This window comes from Homalodisca vitripennis, chromosome 7 (genome assembly GCF_021130785.1).
Source record: "Homalodisca vitripennis isolate AUS2020 chromosome 7, UT_GWSS_2.1, whole genome shotgun sequence".
In the NCBI taxonomy this organism is placed as follows: Eukaryota; Metazoa; Arthropoda; class Insecta; order Hemiptera; family Cicadellidae; genus Homalodisca; species Homalodisca vitripennis.
Genome location: NC_060213.1, coordinates 144349880 through 144365165, shown reverse-complemented (window position 1 = coordinate 144365165; position 15286 = coordinate 144349880). Strand labels below are relative to the sequence as shown.

At 31.8% G+C, this 15286-nt stretch overlaps 1 protein-coding gene across 2 annotated transcripts in view; it reads right to left on the bottom strand.

Moving 5' to 3' along the window:
* LOC124366452 (legumain-like) overlaps positions 1-13436 on the bottom strand; it is a 107428-nt gene extending 93992 nt beyond the window's left edge. Inside the window, exon 1 of one of the 2 annotated variants that reach the window (XM_046823019.1) lies at positions 13225-13436. The gene's annotated coding sequence lies outside the window, so the exon portion shown is untranslated. The remainder of the gene's footprint in view (positions 1-13224) is intronic. The other variant, XM_046823018.1, reaches the window with a different exon arrangement.
* Positions 13437-15286: the final 1850 nt, after the last annotated feature.

Here is a 15286-nt window from a genome sequence, read left to right as displayed (position 1 = left end):
TATTTACTCAACTGTTTACTACGATGATTGTATACATTTCTTCTTACATCTGTTACTTTCGGTATCTAGAATCTTAGTACCATTACTATGTTACTGTACTTTCAGTCCTCCCTGGAACATAGTAATAATGTTATTTACTCAACTGTTTACTACGATGAATGTATACATTTCTTCTTACATCTGTTACTTTCGGTATCTAGAATCTTAGTACCATTACTATGTTACTGTACTTTTAGTCCTCCCTGGAACATAGTACTAATGTTATTTACTCAACTGTTTACTACGATGAATGTATACATTTTTCCTTACATCTGTTACTTTCGGTAACTAGCATCTTAGTACCATTACTATGTTACTGTACTTTTAGTCCTCCCTGGAACATAGTACTAATGTTATTTACTCAACTGTTTACTACGATGATTGTATACATTTCTCCTTACATCTGTTACTTTCGGTATCTAGCATCTTAGAACCATTACTATGTTACTGAACTTTCATTCCTCGCTGGAACATAGTACTAACTATATTTACTGAACTGTTTACTACAATGATTGTATACATTTCTCCTTACATCTGTTACTTTCTGTATCTAGAATCTTAGTACCATTACTATGTTACTGTACTTTTAGTCCTCCCTGGAACATAGTACTAATGTTATTTACTGAACTGTTTACTACGATGAATGTATACATTTTTCCTTACATCTGTTACTTTCGGTAACTAGCATCTTAGAACCATTACTATGTTACTGTACTTTTAGTCCTCCCTGGAAACATAGTACTACTAATGTTATTTACACAACTGTTTACTACGATGAATGTATACATTTCTCCTTACATCTGTTACTTTCGGTATCTAGAATCTTAGAACCATTACTATGTTACTGTACTTTCATCCTCCCTGGAACATGTACTAATGTTATTTACTCAACTGTTTACTACGATGATTGTATACATTTCTCCTTACATCTGTTACTTTCGGTATCTAGAATCTTAGAACCATTACTATGTTACTGTACTTTCAGTCCTCCCTGGAACATAGTACTAATGTTATTTACTCAACTGTTTACTACGATGATTGTATACATTTCTTCTTACATCTGTTACTTTCGGTATCTAGAATCTTAGAACCATTACTATGTTACTGTACTTTCAGTCCTCCCTAGAACATAGTACTAATGTTATTTACTCAACTGTTTACTACGATGAATGTATAAATTTCTCCTTACATCTGTTACTTTCGGTATCTAGAATCTTAGAACCAGTACTATGTAACTGTACTTTCAGTCCTCCCTGGAACATAGTAATAATGTTATTTACTCAACTGTTTACTACGATGAATGTATACATTTCTTCTTACATCTGTTACTTTCGGTATCTAGAATCTTAGTACCATTACTATGTTACTGTACTTTTAGTTCTCCCTGGAACATAGCACTAACTATATTTACTTAACTGTTTACTACAATGATTGTATACATTTCTCCTTACATCTGTTACTTTCGGTATCTAGAATCTTAGAACCATTACTATGTTACTGTACTTTTAGTTCTCCCTGGAACATAGCACTAACTATATTTACTTAACTGTTTACTACAATGATTGTATACATTTCTCCTTACATCTGTTACTTTCGGTATCTAGAATCTTAGAACCATTACTATGTTACTGTACTTTCAGTCCTCCCTGGAACATAGTACTAATGTTATTTACTCAACTGTTTACTACGATGATTGTATACATTTCTTCTTACATCTGTTACTTTCGGTATCTAGAATCTTAGAACCATTACTATGTTACTGTACTTTCAGTCCTCCCTGGAACATAGTACTAATGTTATTTACTCAACTGTTTACTACGATGAATGTATAAATTTCTCCTTACATCTGTTACTTTCGGTATCTAGAATCTTAGAACCAGTACTATGTAACTGTACTTTCAGTCCTCCCTGGAACATAGTAATAATGTTATTTACTTAACTGTTTACTACGATGAATGTATAAATTTCTCCTTACATCTGTTACTTTCGGTATCTAGAATCTTAGAACCATTACTATGTTACTGTACTTTCAGTCCTCCCTGGAACATAGTACTAATGTTATTTACTCAACTGTTTACTACGATGAATGTATAAATTTCTCCTTACATCTGTTACTTTCGGTATCTAGAATCTTAGAACCATTACTATGTTACTGTACTTTCAGTCCTCCCTGGAACATAGTACTAATGTTATTTACTCAACTGTTTACTACGATGAATGTATAAATTTCTCCTTACATCTGTTACTTTCGGTATCTAGAATCTTAGAACCATTACTATGTTACTGTACTTTTAGTTCTCCCTGGAACATAGCACTAACTATATTTACTTAACTGTTTACTACAATGATTGTATACATTTCTCCTTACATCTGTTACTTTCGGTATCTAGAATCTTAGAACCATTACTATGTTACTGTACTTTCAGTCCTCCCTGGAACATAGTACTAATGTTATTTACTCAACTGTTTACTACGATGATTGTATACATTTCTTCTTACATCTGTTACTTTCGGTATCTAGAATCTTAGAACCATTACTATGTTACTGTACTTTCAGTCCTCCCTGGAACATAGTACTAATGTTATTTACTCAACTGTTTACTACGATGAATGTATACATTTCTTCTTACATCTGTTACTTTCGGTATCTAGAATCTTTGTACCATTACTATGTACCTGTACTTTCAGTCCTCCTTGGAACATAGTACTAACGTTATTTACTCAACTGTTTACAACGATGAATGTATACATATCTCCTTACATCTGTTACTTTAGGTATCTAGAATCTTAGAACCAGTACTATGTAACTGTACTTTCAGTCCTCCCGGGAACTCCTAGGATAAATTGTCTCATTTATCTCAACTAAGATTACTTACTTAGTTTAAATTTTTAAATCCTAATATGTTTTTCATATGCTATAGTGGGCTTTATAAATTGTAATTTTTAGCTAATTACTAAAAGTAAAGTATCGAATATCACGATAATTATACATGAGGTATTACCATATTTTCACTAATTAGTTTTTTAGTTGAGAGTAAAATCACACACGTTTGCTAAAACGTTACTATTTAACTACTTTCCCGACCAAACCAAGTTATGTTTTTAACTCTAAGCTTAAATAATGATGACATGATAAAAGTTAAGATATTGTCGTCATTGTTTAAGGACTATGTATCCAAATGTTTAATTATGAAATGTTTTTAACAATCTGGTCAATGATAATTACAAAGTATTTTTTGGACATCTAAAATGTTTAATTGTTTTTTCTTGAAGAATAAAACTAGCATTGACGACGCATTTTTCCTGGCAGTCTAAATATTTTATACAGCACATGCATTATGTCTGTGTAGGTTTTTATTCATAACGTAAAACATCGTACTACATCGTACAATAACACAACAAAGCACAGTAACGTACTGTGAACATAATAAATTTTACGTTACACGATGTATGAATTTAGAAAAGATCGTTATTAAAAATATGTCCATTATTGCCCTGAAATGTACCATAATGCCGAAAAAGATCAAGACCTTTTATACTCTTAATACAGTTTGAATTTAGAAATATATTGAATGTCTTCTTAAGCATTATTTAAAATGGATTATTTTTCATACGGATTCATAAAACACTCAGTATGGTCGAGAGGGAAATTTGTGTCGGTGCGGGAATCCCGGTGGGCGGGCCTGGCGGGGTGCAGCGGTAGTGGAGGAGAGGGTTGCCGGGAGTCAGTACGTTTGCAGCAGTGCGGGGGTCGGGTTAGCGCTCCTGCCGCGGCCTAGTACGGGGATGATCCACCTCTCACCCTCGGTCAGGCAATGATCCACCAGGTCCATGCTCTATCGTAAGTACCCAATAACCCCTGAGGGCTCGGGTAGGGAAGGGCGAAACCGTGAGGCGTGTCAGTCCACGGACGTTGCGGAACTCGTCTTTACCGAGGTTCACTTCCATTTCATGTTTACCGAAAATAACAACAACGCAAAATACCCAATGTGGAAACATAAAATATTAATCAATACCCGGTACGAATAGCTGATATTACAACTGAACCGATGAAACCTCGCTAGTTGGTTTTTACAGGAAAGCTGTTATTTTACGAGGAGCTCGTCCAGCCCGGGTTCTCCACTCCCGGGCGGTAACAGTGCAGTTTACCGATTGTAAGGACTGATATTTAGATACAATTTTAAACGGAACAAATGTCATATTGGTACTTTTAAGGAAACAGTCGCCACCCTTGTCGACTGATGTAACACATGACCCTCATATCGATCGCGTGTAAATGCTTCGTTACATATTTTTCATTGGTGGTTCCTAAACATTGATATTAATGTCAATTGTTTAGTTTAATTTAGCAATTTGTGACGAAATAGAATATACGTCTACTATATTAATGAGAAATCTCAATAAAATGGATCCCTTATTACATTCATTATTTTTTGTAATTGTCTTTGTAACATTTTTGTTTACATTAACATACTACTGGACAATTACATTAAATGTGTACATTACGTGTATGCCATATTTCATATTAGTATTGATATATAGTTGAATATTAATTATGATAATAATAACATATATTTTATAGTAGAGATAATGTTCATATTATTGCAACTGTAAATACGCACATTATAAATAAGTAGTACTTTCTACTTAAAAATGTTATTTGGTTAAATATTTATCTTCAGCACTTACATTAAATTAGCCAGTCATGCAAGAAAATATTATAAATTTACGAATTGGGTGTAATTAGGGAAGAAATTAAGGCAGTATAAATACCATCCTTAGTTAACGGTATATACCAAGTAAATATAACTTTCCTTTATTTATTGTAATTTCTTACAGTTTTAGTAAAATAAATATATGCTAATATATTGTATTTCTTTGAAGAATAATACCGATGATTTGACGTGAAATGTGTATAGAGAATATTCCACAATATAAGAATTTAATAACAATTAAAGTATTCAAAAACTTAAATGAGAACTTTACTTTTATTCAAATTAGTACATTTGTCTGTACAGGTTTATTTAATTTATATTCTAATTATTATGATGGCTAAAATATAATATGATCTTAGCAAATATATTAATATAACATTTTACACAGATATTTTTATCTCTTTCTGTTAAATCCAAAAATACTCGGATAGTGTTTACTGAAAACTATATTTATTTTTACGAAATGTCCAGTAAGCTTTCTACTTTTTTGTGTTCAAAAACCATTCAATACTACATGAATCAACATTTCGATTGAAGTAGTAGTTGAGGAAACGACTCGCACTTCCATCAGCTTCCATACTACCAATTGTAATTGTGTTCGTACAGTTGTTGTGTCTGTCACATGACATAACAAACACAACGCCCAGGAAGTTATTGTCATAGGTTAACTCGGTTTTAGGGCATACTGATATCAGCCCAGTGACGCACTTGTTGTAGCGATAATTGCATGCAAATTGTGAAGGAACCTAAACTAAAACAATAATATAAATTAGGCATAGAAACTTAATGAGATATTCTGAATGCTTTGCTAATATAATAATATACATTTTTACCCTCTTTTACATACAAAACAGTTCTTTGTGTGTGTCAACGTGTTTTAAATGAACTTTTAAACAAAAGTTACCTCGTATATTACCAAAACAGATAATTCAATAAGAATAAATCTACTACGAATTATTTGTGTCTGATAAAGGCTACTCGTCTGAACCTCGTTATTGACAATTTATCTTATCATTAAAGAAATATATTATAATTATGTACTCTGTGTTTCTAATTACTCATGTAGAGTTAAAACTCTGAATCTCGCCGTACTGTATGTTGTTTATTCCAATTTATCTCGTCTACTTTCCGTGTCTAAAGCATTGGTGATTTATACCGGTTCTGTCGTTTTATTCTAACGATAGATGCATTAAATAATTATGTATCTTTCCGAAATTAATGCAATTAAATGTAATGCTAAGCAAAAATGTCATGTTTTTATTGGCCAAATATACATTTCATACGGTAAAAATGAAAATATTTAGTAAAATATATAATATACCAATCGTTATGTTTTGAGATATTATTTTAATATTTCGTTCATTTAACATAGATTTGAACTGAAAATAAAATAATACGTATACACAAACGTCTACAGTTTTATTTATGGATAATATGTTTAGGCTTATTTTACCGGTGTAACAAATGGTAAATCTACTATTTACATTTAATAGCCCTATTATTTATATTTCTTACAAATGGCAACAAAACCTGAATGTTTCCTTAACATTTTATATTCTCTCTAATCGTTTAAATATTAAAAAGTAAGAAATGAATCGATACAATATGTTACATATAGGCAGATTGTGGCCTGCTTTAATTTTCCGTCCAAAATTGTGTGCTCATTAAGTCTTCGCTATATAGTCGATCCTCCACTGACCTCCGGTGATTCATTGTCAGAGATGTTATTTGTTCGATTCCATTTCATTAAGAGTTAAATGATTTTTAAAATTACTTACTAACTGTTCTTCACATCGTTACTCTAAATTTGTACCATAAATAGAAGCACGATGCCTCGAACAATATTTTTACGTTTGCGGAATAGTGAAACAGCACTACTTATAGCTTTTCAGTACTTTCAGAGATAAAGCAATACGTTGTGTTTAGTATTAGATGACGAAATCAATCCTGTGCTCCAAAGGCCTACAGAAGTACACTATACTCGTATCCAAGTGTGAAGTAGACCACACAATGTGTCGTAACAAGCTTCGTGAGGTTGCATGCGAAATTCTAAATATATAGTTCTATGCTTTTTCGAGATGTCCTGCCTACAGGTAATACAGACATGCAACTATATAACAAAAGTTTACACAAAGATCACGAGTCGAAACACTCATGTATGTAAAAATGAATTTACATGCAACATTTTAAGCCTTCATATGAAATCTTTCTCAGTGATACATTATACTACATGATACATTAAATAGAAAAAGTGTCTAGTCAGAATTGAAAAAATAAAAGTCTACACATAAAGTCACTAATAAAATGATGTACGTATAGGGATAGTTACGCAACGTGTAGTGATATGGTACATGTTAGAATCCCTTGTACTGAATTTTTACAAATTTGTTTACTCTGCTATTTCTTCTTTGTCACCATGGTAACCCATAAGACAAATTTAATATTAAAATATTCCTTAACACTCAGCCAAATCCCAATGGCATTACATGCACCATCCTCGAACTCAGTGTTGATCGTGTGCAAATGAAACAACATAAAAAATTTAAATTCTATAGGACAGTGCGTTTTCGAAATCTCGCACGAACAGACAGACAGACAGACAGACAGAAAAAAATTAAGTTTTCCAATGCCACGAGTGACAGGTTTTACTAAAGCTCAGCAAACTATTAAGATTTTTATTGTTTCACCCCAACCTAGGAATTAGGTAATTGAATGTTGAGCTAGACAAAAGAAAGGTGTAATTTGTGTGATAAAACTACGAACACATGTAAAAAATCAAGATAATTTGAAGTAGACGTCAATATACTTCTTATTATCAACTTAATAATGTAATACACCTGTAAATAAAATAAAAGTTTATTATTAAGTTAAATAAAAGAGTTTATCTTTTTACGATTACAATTATCTAAATACTGTAGTATGGATGTACTTCTTACAATCAATACAGCTCTATATTTTTTCCATCATTGGTATACATTCAAAGCAATATGTATCAAACAACAAAAGGGAAGCTACATTATGTAGCTAAAATTTCATACATATAATAATACCTAATCAACGGTCCTTAAAGTTGATCTATGATGAATATTTTAAGATCTAATAAAAGTCCTGTTTAAGAAACCGAAATAGTTGCATATTAAAAAGATATACAAAGAATATGCAGACATGTTTAAATAGAAGATTTTGGTTTACAGTTGATGATATAACATGAAGTTTCTATTATTATATTAAACGTTTGAAGCATACATAATTTCGGATGAATAACCGTTCGTTTATTCAAAAAGAATGACAATCGTAATAATGGTTGCCTGTAGCTGATTGCTTCATTTAGTGTAGTGTAAATTGTATACATACCAGAAGATCCTTTACTTACTCCTTATTAATACATTTACAAAGCATAACTGTAGGGGGATTTATAAAACCAACTTTGTGTCAGGAGAGATGACTTTAAAACCTCTTAACCGGGTTGACAGGGAAGTAACTTTGGATCCCCTTGCAATTATTGCCACTGCTGTTGGGAGTGCCAATGGTTAAAAGACATCTAATTTGGCGTCTGAGTTAGAGTTAGCGCAAATCAAGTCTGTGACTGCTGCATTTTGATCAGTGTTATCGACCTTGCCCTGTATCGACTCTTGCCCTTGTCTGTTTAATAGATCCTCGAACTGGCTAGTGGCCCATAAGGATGGGCAGAATACTTCTAAAGGATTGGCATCTTCTTTAAGAAATATTTCAAGACGTGATAAGGATACTTCTAGCTGTAAAGTATTTGCTTATTTTATCTATGTATTGACTATCTAGACTAGAGTAGACCGAATAAAATATTCCTGATGGAACCGACATTAAGTGGATACAATGACAACAGTTGATAGTCCAGTATATTCGGCAGTTTTTTAGGCAACTATCATTTAGGTACTTTCTTTGACTTAGATTGCTATGTATCCGAATAAAACCATCAATGTTCAAAGAGGTACAATACTTCGTAAATTTTTCCCACTTTTTAAAAGTTTTGAAGTTAGTAATTAGTACGTTGCAGCTATTCAAGATACAAATAAAAGGACATTTAGTCCTAAATCAAACACAATATTTGTTGAGCTAAGCATTAATAAATTCCTGTTGCAACAATAGTGGAAATATAGACTTACTAAAGTAATTGCCCAAAGTGTGATATGTTTTAAATATTTTTTCATTAGCAAATTGTATTACATATATTCTTTACATTCATCATGTGTAGTTTATTATAAAATGACTGAAAAGTTAATTTAACCAGTATAATGGTATAATGGTGTTCTTCTAATATGGAAAAGGAATCGTTCAGGAACAAAAACAGAAAAATGCGTTCCGGTAACAAAAAAATATACCAATAAAAAAATGGATATTGTGATTTTTTTTATTGTTTCTCACCATAGTATAATTTAATTTATGACTGTAAGATAAGTGGAATATCAACTTAATTTGTATTTCTGAAATGTGTCATTCTTCAAAGCAAACAGACGCGATTCTACGAACTTGTGTCGTGAAAGCTCTCTACCACATCATTCAACATTTAAAGAAAAATAACCACTTTAAAAATATACATGCGAAATTAAAATATTGTATAAAAATATTTCTTGCTACACGAAAGAAAAAAGTTTTTTTTAAATATTACGTTCGCTTCAATATTTCTTTAATTTAGGAAATATAAAGCAAATATAAATTTTTGTACCATCCAAATTAATGTTAACAGAGAATAAAGAGCAATATTAACTGATTCAATTCAGTATACCATTATTGCTTTTCAAATTATCATTCTAAAATGAATATGTACTCAAGTTTAGACAGCGGTTGGCGCTTGACACAGTGTTTGCGACTCGTTATTGTTGCTGTATGTGGTGTCCTGAATGACTGTGTACTGCATTATACTGGATATAAAAATTATAGTATTTACCATAAACGCTTTTGACAAAATAAATATTCTGGACATATAATGTTGAGATAAAATTTAAAACGTTCTAAAATTTGTGTAGTAGCCTAATGTAGTAGAAACTGAAATATTATTTAGTGACATTTTAATTTATATTAAAATATCTTGAAAACAAAACAGTGCCTTAGGAGGAAGTGCTTTGTCAGTTAACGATGAAACGTAAAGAGAATATGCGTTAGAGGAACTCGTCGTCAATACGGATTTATTTTAGGAAACCATATTTATCAATACCGATAAAATTTAAAGAGGAAAGACAAAAGAGGTTCTCGTTTGTATCGATTTCTTGTAGGAAACCATTTTTGACAATATCGATAGATCGTATAGAGAAGTAAAGATATTTTTTTTCAATACAGATGATTAGTAAACAGAATGAACAATAGAGAATTTAATTGTCAATGCCAATATATTAAATTTACAATATAAACGATTCATTTAGATATAATTATTATAAATATTATACACGCATTGTGAATACCGATATGCCTTAAACAGAAGAAACATTATAAAGTCTCGTAGCCATTAACGATTGATCGTAAAAGATTTTGATAAATGTTGAAATGAAAAGAGTATTTTAAAGGGGTTTCTATAGCAAAGTAATCAACTTTGAGCATTACAAGGGTCAAAGAAGTTTAGTTTTCTTAGATTATCTGAAACAGATTAACCAATATTAATTTCCTGTGTTGCTTTGTTCAAGCAACTTACCATTAAGTGTAAAGTACTTTGACATTGTTCAGCGGCAAATGCGTATGACGAAGAAGTGAATGCAAGTCAAATAAAGCGCTGACTGAGTATCGTAAGAAACATATAAACTGTTTTTGGTGTGAAAATACAACGATGTAGCTTTACAGATTTACTTTATGTGTGTTTTCGACTTAAAATACAGCTTGGGGAGCTTCAGTTGTGTCGGTTACACTGCTTCCTTTTTGTATGGGGGAATTTTTAAAGTTGGCCTTAGTTTTGAGTACAGCCCGGAATTTATATGTTTAATTTTAGTAGTAAACTGTAAAAACTTCAAGTAACCTTATTAACCATCTTCAACAACTCAATTATTTTAACTTAGGATTGTTTCTCTTTCAAATTCAAATCAGAGTTCTCCGTCAATTCGCAGTTAAGGAGTATCGACTCCAGAGGGTTAAGTGTGTCACAGCAATTTATTGCAGTGTGTACAACTTTACTCTTAGAGTTGCCAAAACTTCCAACTGCAGAAACTAAAGTTGGACTTTCGGGACTCGGGATTGTATTAACACATTGTAAAACATGTAGTAACCCAATCACCCCAGCTCTGATATATCACATTTACTCAGATTACTGAATAATCAACTGATGTTAATTTACTTTACGTCTTGCCTGTATTTGATGTCTGGCTACATCACGACTTGTAAAATTAAACACCTCTGTTCTTTCACACACTTTTAAGTTACCTACACTGTAAAGTTTAATTAAATTATGTGAGTAAATTCGAATACTTTAGATAATACATTGATACAAATATGTTACTCTTAGAATGTGGATTTTAAGTTATTTTTGTCCATACGATTGATGAAATACAATTTTGTGTCTATTAAAAAAACATAAAGACGCCTAAGTCAATATGTGTAAATATGTTTTAGGCTGAACATAAACAAGTTTAGAATACGCCACTCTACATGTCGCAAAACACGCTTTTCTGAGGTCGAATGCAAATAGTTTTCAAGTATATTCCTTATTTATTTATTGTCAGATAAAACTACAGATAATCATAAGAAAAATAAATTTATACATCATGGCAAAGCATTTTTGTTCATTAAATCGGGTATCATATAAGTATACCAAGTATATTCATCAAGTCACAATTAAATTGTATTGTATATGTCGGGATTGTGGGGCTACATTCGTTAATATAAACCATTTATGGTTTTACAGAGTTTGTTTCCAAATGTATTTATTCTGAAACTTTTTCCTTCCCATGATTTATAATCATAAGACCAAGAACAAATATTTGCTACCGCTTAGGAATAGTCCATGTATTTATATGCACTAACATCGAACTCTGTGATTCTCGAGTAGCAATGAAGTTTCATGCATAATTTCAAGTCTATAGGCCAGTTTGTTTTCTATATAAGTGCAGACAGACACACAAATGAATGTCTTCCAACCCCACGAGTAAAAGATCTTTAAAGATCAGTCAATACATTAAATGTGAATGAGTGGCAATGGCCTAATATAATATCAACAAACATAGATAAAAATAAGTAAACTCTCCGCCGAGGTTCAAATGCCGATCTTTTTGTGCGAGAATGCTACTATACGGCCATTACTTTTAAGATATATAAGTATAAATCTTTACAATAAGAAATAGAAAATTAAATATCACGTGTCTATATCTTGGCTTATCTGGCTTTAGGATATAACAATCTGAACGAAATATTATACAGTGAAATGTTAAAAATGATAAACTATACGGGGTATAAGATTACCTAACCTCGAATGTCTACCGGTCAAACGACTAACTGGAGAGGTTTAGTCTAAAAGGATTGACCGATAAATATACTCCAAAGAATTTGTTTCAAATAATTTCAACTAAAAGAATGCACGGGTATCAAAATAAAGGGTCGCATGTTGGAATCACAAAACTTTCAAATATAAACACACGTTATTCAACGCGTTATCCTAAAGCTACTCGCGCCGAAAACAAGGAAAAACTTTGGTTATCTCTGTTCGGTTCAAAATGTCAGTCTAAAGTATACAAAGAATAATTACTATTCCTGTAATACTGACACACAATGAAGTAAACTTTCGTACATGTAATCACGGGACTTACATTCTAATAACACCATAAATAACAGTGTTTTCCAAATAAATACCAACTTTGTTAAATTTGTTGAAAATATTAAAATTCCATACTTAGGGTATGGACGTATTAACGTATTAACTGCAAAAGAGGATTTCCACCACTTTAAATTAAAGCTCGTATGAAACTGAACAACCCTTATATTTATTTTATATCTCTAATTATTATGCAACTGCGGCAAATAAACTATATTATTAACGTGTACCTAATTAGTAATTATGTTGTCTATTTACAACTAGGCCAGAATAAAGGAAAACTTTAAATAGTGGAAAGCAAAAGTAAAATAATAAAAAAAGCTTAATCCACTGTGTTTGCTCTTGTACAGTATAACATCTTACTCATTAAAAATATTGCCCGCATTTAAAAGTCCTAAGAGAACTTTTCCTGTTGAAGAAAGACAGTCTAATACTACTATTTTTGTATCAATTCAAGTAATAGAATTCTAAGATTACTTGGTTTTTAACTTATAATCAAGTAATATATGCGGTATATTATATACATATTGTTTCAAATAATTCTACAAGATGATTTACCAAGTAACAATACTATATAAACCGTTGTTTTAATATACTGTAATTTATCTTTTTAAATGCAATAGAACTTTTCGAAACAATAACAGTCTTACATTGTTTACCTTAGCTCTTCTTAATGATATTCTAATACTATTTATCTCAGTTTACCTGTTGGTAGGCCTGTAGAAAAGCCACTTCTGTAAACTAAAAACGTGGGAGCGAAGGTTGATCGGTATTTGGCGTTTTGCACGGCGCGCCACTCTGCTGCTGCTTGCAGGCGGATCAGCTGACTCGTAAGTAACGGGTTTGTTGTCAGAGTGCTCTGCTGTAGCTCCAAAGAGGAATCGATTGCCAGCGCGACATTCGCCAAAGAGGATTAATCTCGGCTCTCGTCACGTTAATACCTCGAGAGCGTCGTCGTGCCGCTCTGTCGCTGAACCGTACGGAAACGTTTTGCTAATGAAATATACTCCAATCACACGTACACTGCAGCGCTCTGCTAAATGTTGACATATGTGTGTTCAAGTGTGTCTGTGACTTGTATACACCACTTCAGCGGCTGGAGTGGTATACTCAATTAAAGATCTTTAATGTATAATTTTATTTTTAAAGATACAAAAGAGATTTATCTATAGTATTGCAGTCCATCATTGAAGTCATGTGGTTATAGTCTTATGTCTATGTACCAAAATTTTAAATTGAAATATGTTGATACTTGGTGTTACATTGTAATTTATTACAAATTTAATAATTAACCAAGAGAGAATTTGAAAATTAAAAATTAGAAATTACGCCTTTACTAAATAATAGAATACTTAGTAATATTAAAATATCATTCTAGGATACAAGATTATTACTCTTCATATTAAAGGGCAATAAGCATAATAGTACTGTTTATTGATCTGAAATAAATCTATTTTGCAATCCAGCTGAGGTCTGTGAGAAACGTCGTAGTAGTCAGCTGATTTCCCCTTTCCCAGACAATTCTTTTCCTATAAACACATATTTTATACACATTTAAAATTCACTTCTTATGTGCTTTGATAGTCCTATGTCCAAATGGTCGATTTTAACTCCAAAATATTTTACAAAACATTCTTACTTTTCCTTGATAAAGAATTGCTACTAGATAGTGAAATGCCAGATATCCTTTAAAAAAATATCGAGTGCGTTTGGCATCGTGATGAAAAGTATCGTTAAATACTCGATTCTAAAGTTCTATTGTGGGGTTCGATAGCATTTTCTGGTCTCGGCGTTGCCTCTCGCGTAACTGTGATCTCAGTCGGCAATAAGTCATTTTGAGGCCAATAACGAAATTTACTATTATTATTTATCATATTTTATCAGTATGTGTGCGGGCTAGTAATAACTTAACAATACATTCGACAAAAGTGTAAAATGATTAGGAGAGGTTTTCGGCTTTAAGATTATAAATATAAAAAATATTTATAACATTTATAATGAAAATATTTGTAGACAAACTATATAAAATATATGAAATATTCCCAATAAAGCAATAAAACAGTTGCTTTTATTTTTAAAAGCAATGTTTGATAAGTATTTTTTTTATAAAATGATAAGTAATATCACCGTGTAGTTTGTGACACGCTTTTGCGAACACCCTGTATAAATAACATGGGGATTCTAAAATTTTTCTTTATTTGCTTTAGTTGCTCATAACTAAGGAGTATTGAAAAGAGATTAGACAAATAGACGCAGTTTATATTAATGAATAGATATTGCACAGATATTGGGTTTTGGAGTTAGGGGTAAGCCCAAAGTCGGAATAAAATTATGATTTGAATTTTAATATTACAGGGATGATTTGCTTAACCATAACATGATTGAACATATGACATGATTTTCAACCCATGAAGTGTACATGAATGTTTTATCAAGGTCAATGCATATTTACCACATACACCAGTTATTTTTTGTGATGTTCTAAGAATGTAAACTAATGTAAAATAAAAAAAGAGTTATCCTGGAATCAATGACATTTATAGCAGATGAAAGCCAACTGAATTTGGAATGTGAGTCTGAGAAAATGTTAACTGCCATTAATCAGATAAATACAGATCTTCAAACTGTCTCACCCTGGTCAGTAATAATGATCTTAACGTAAACTCAACGTAAACAAATGTCCTGTCCTTCATACTGCCCCACACAACCTGGTACAGGTCCTTGGTGGGGATGGGGTGGCGGTCGAGCTGGACAGTAGGGGTCTGAC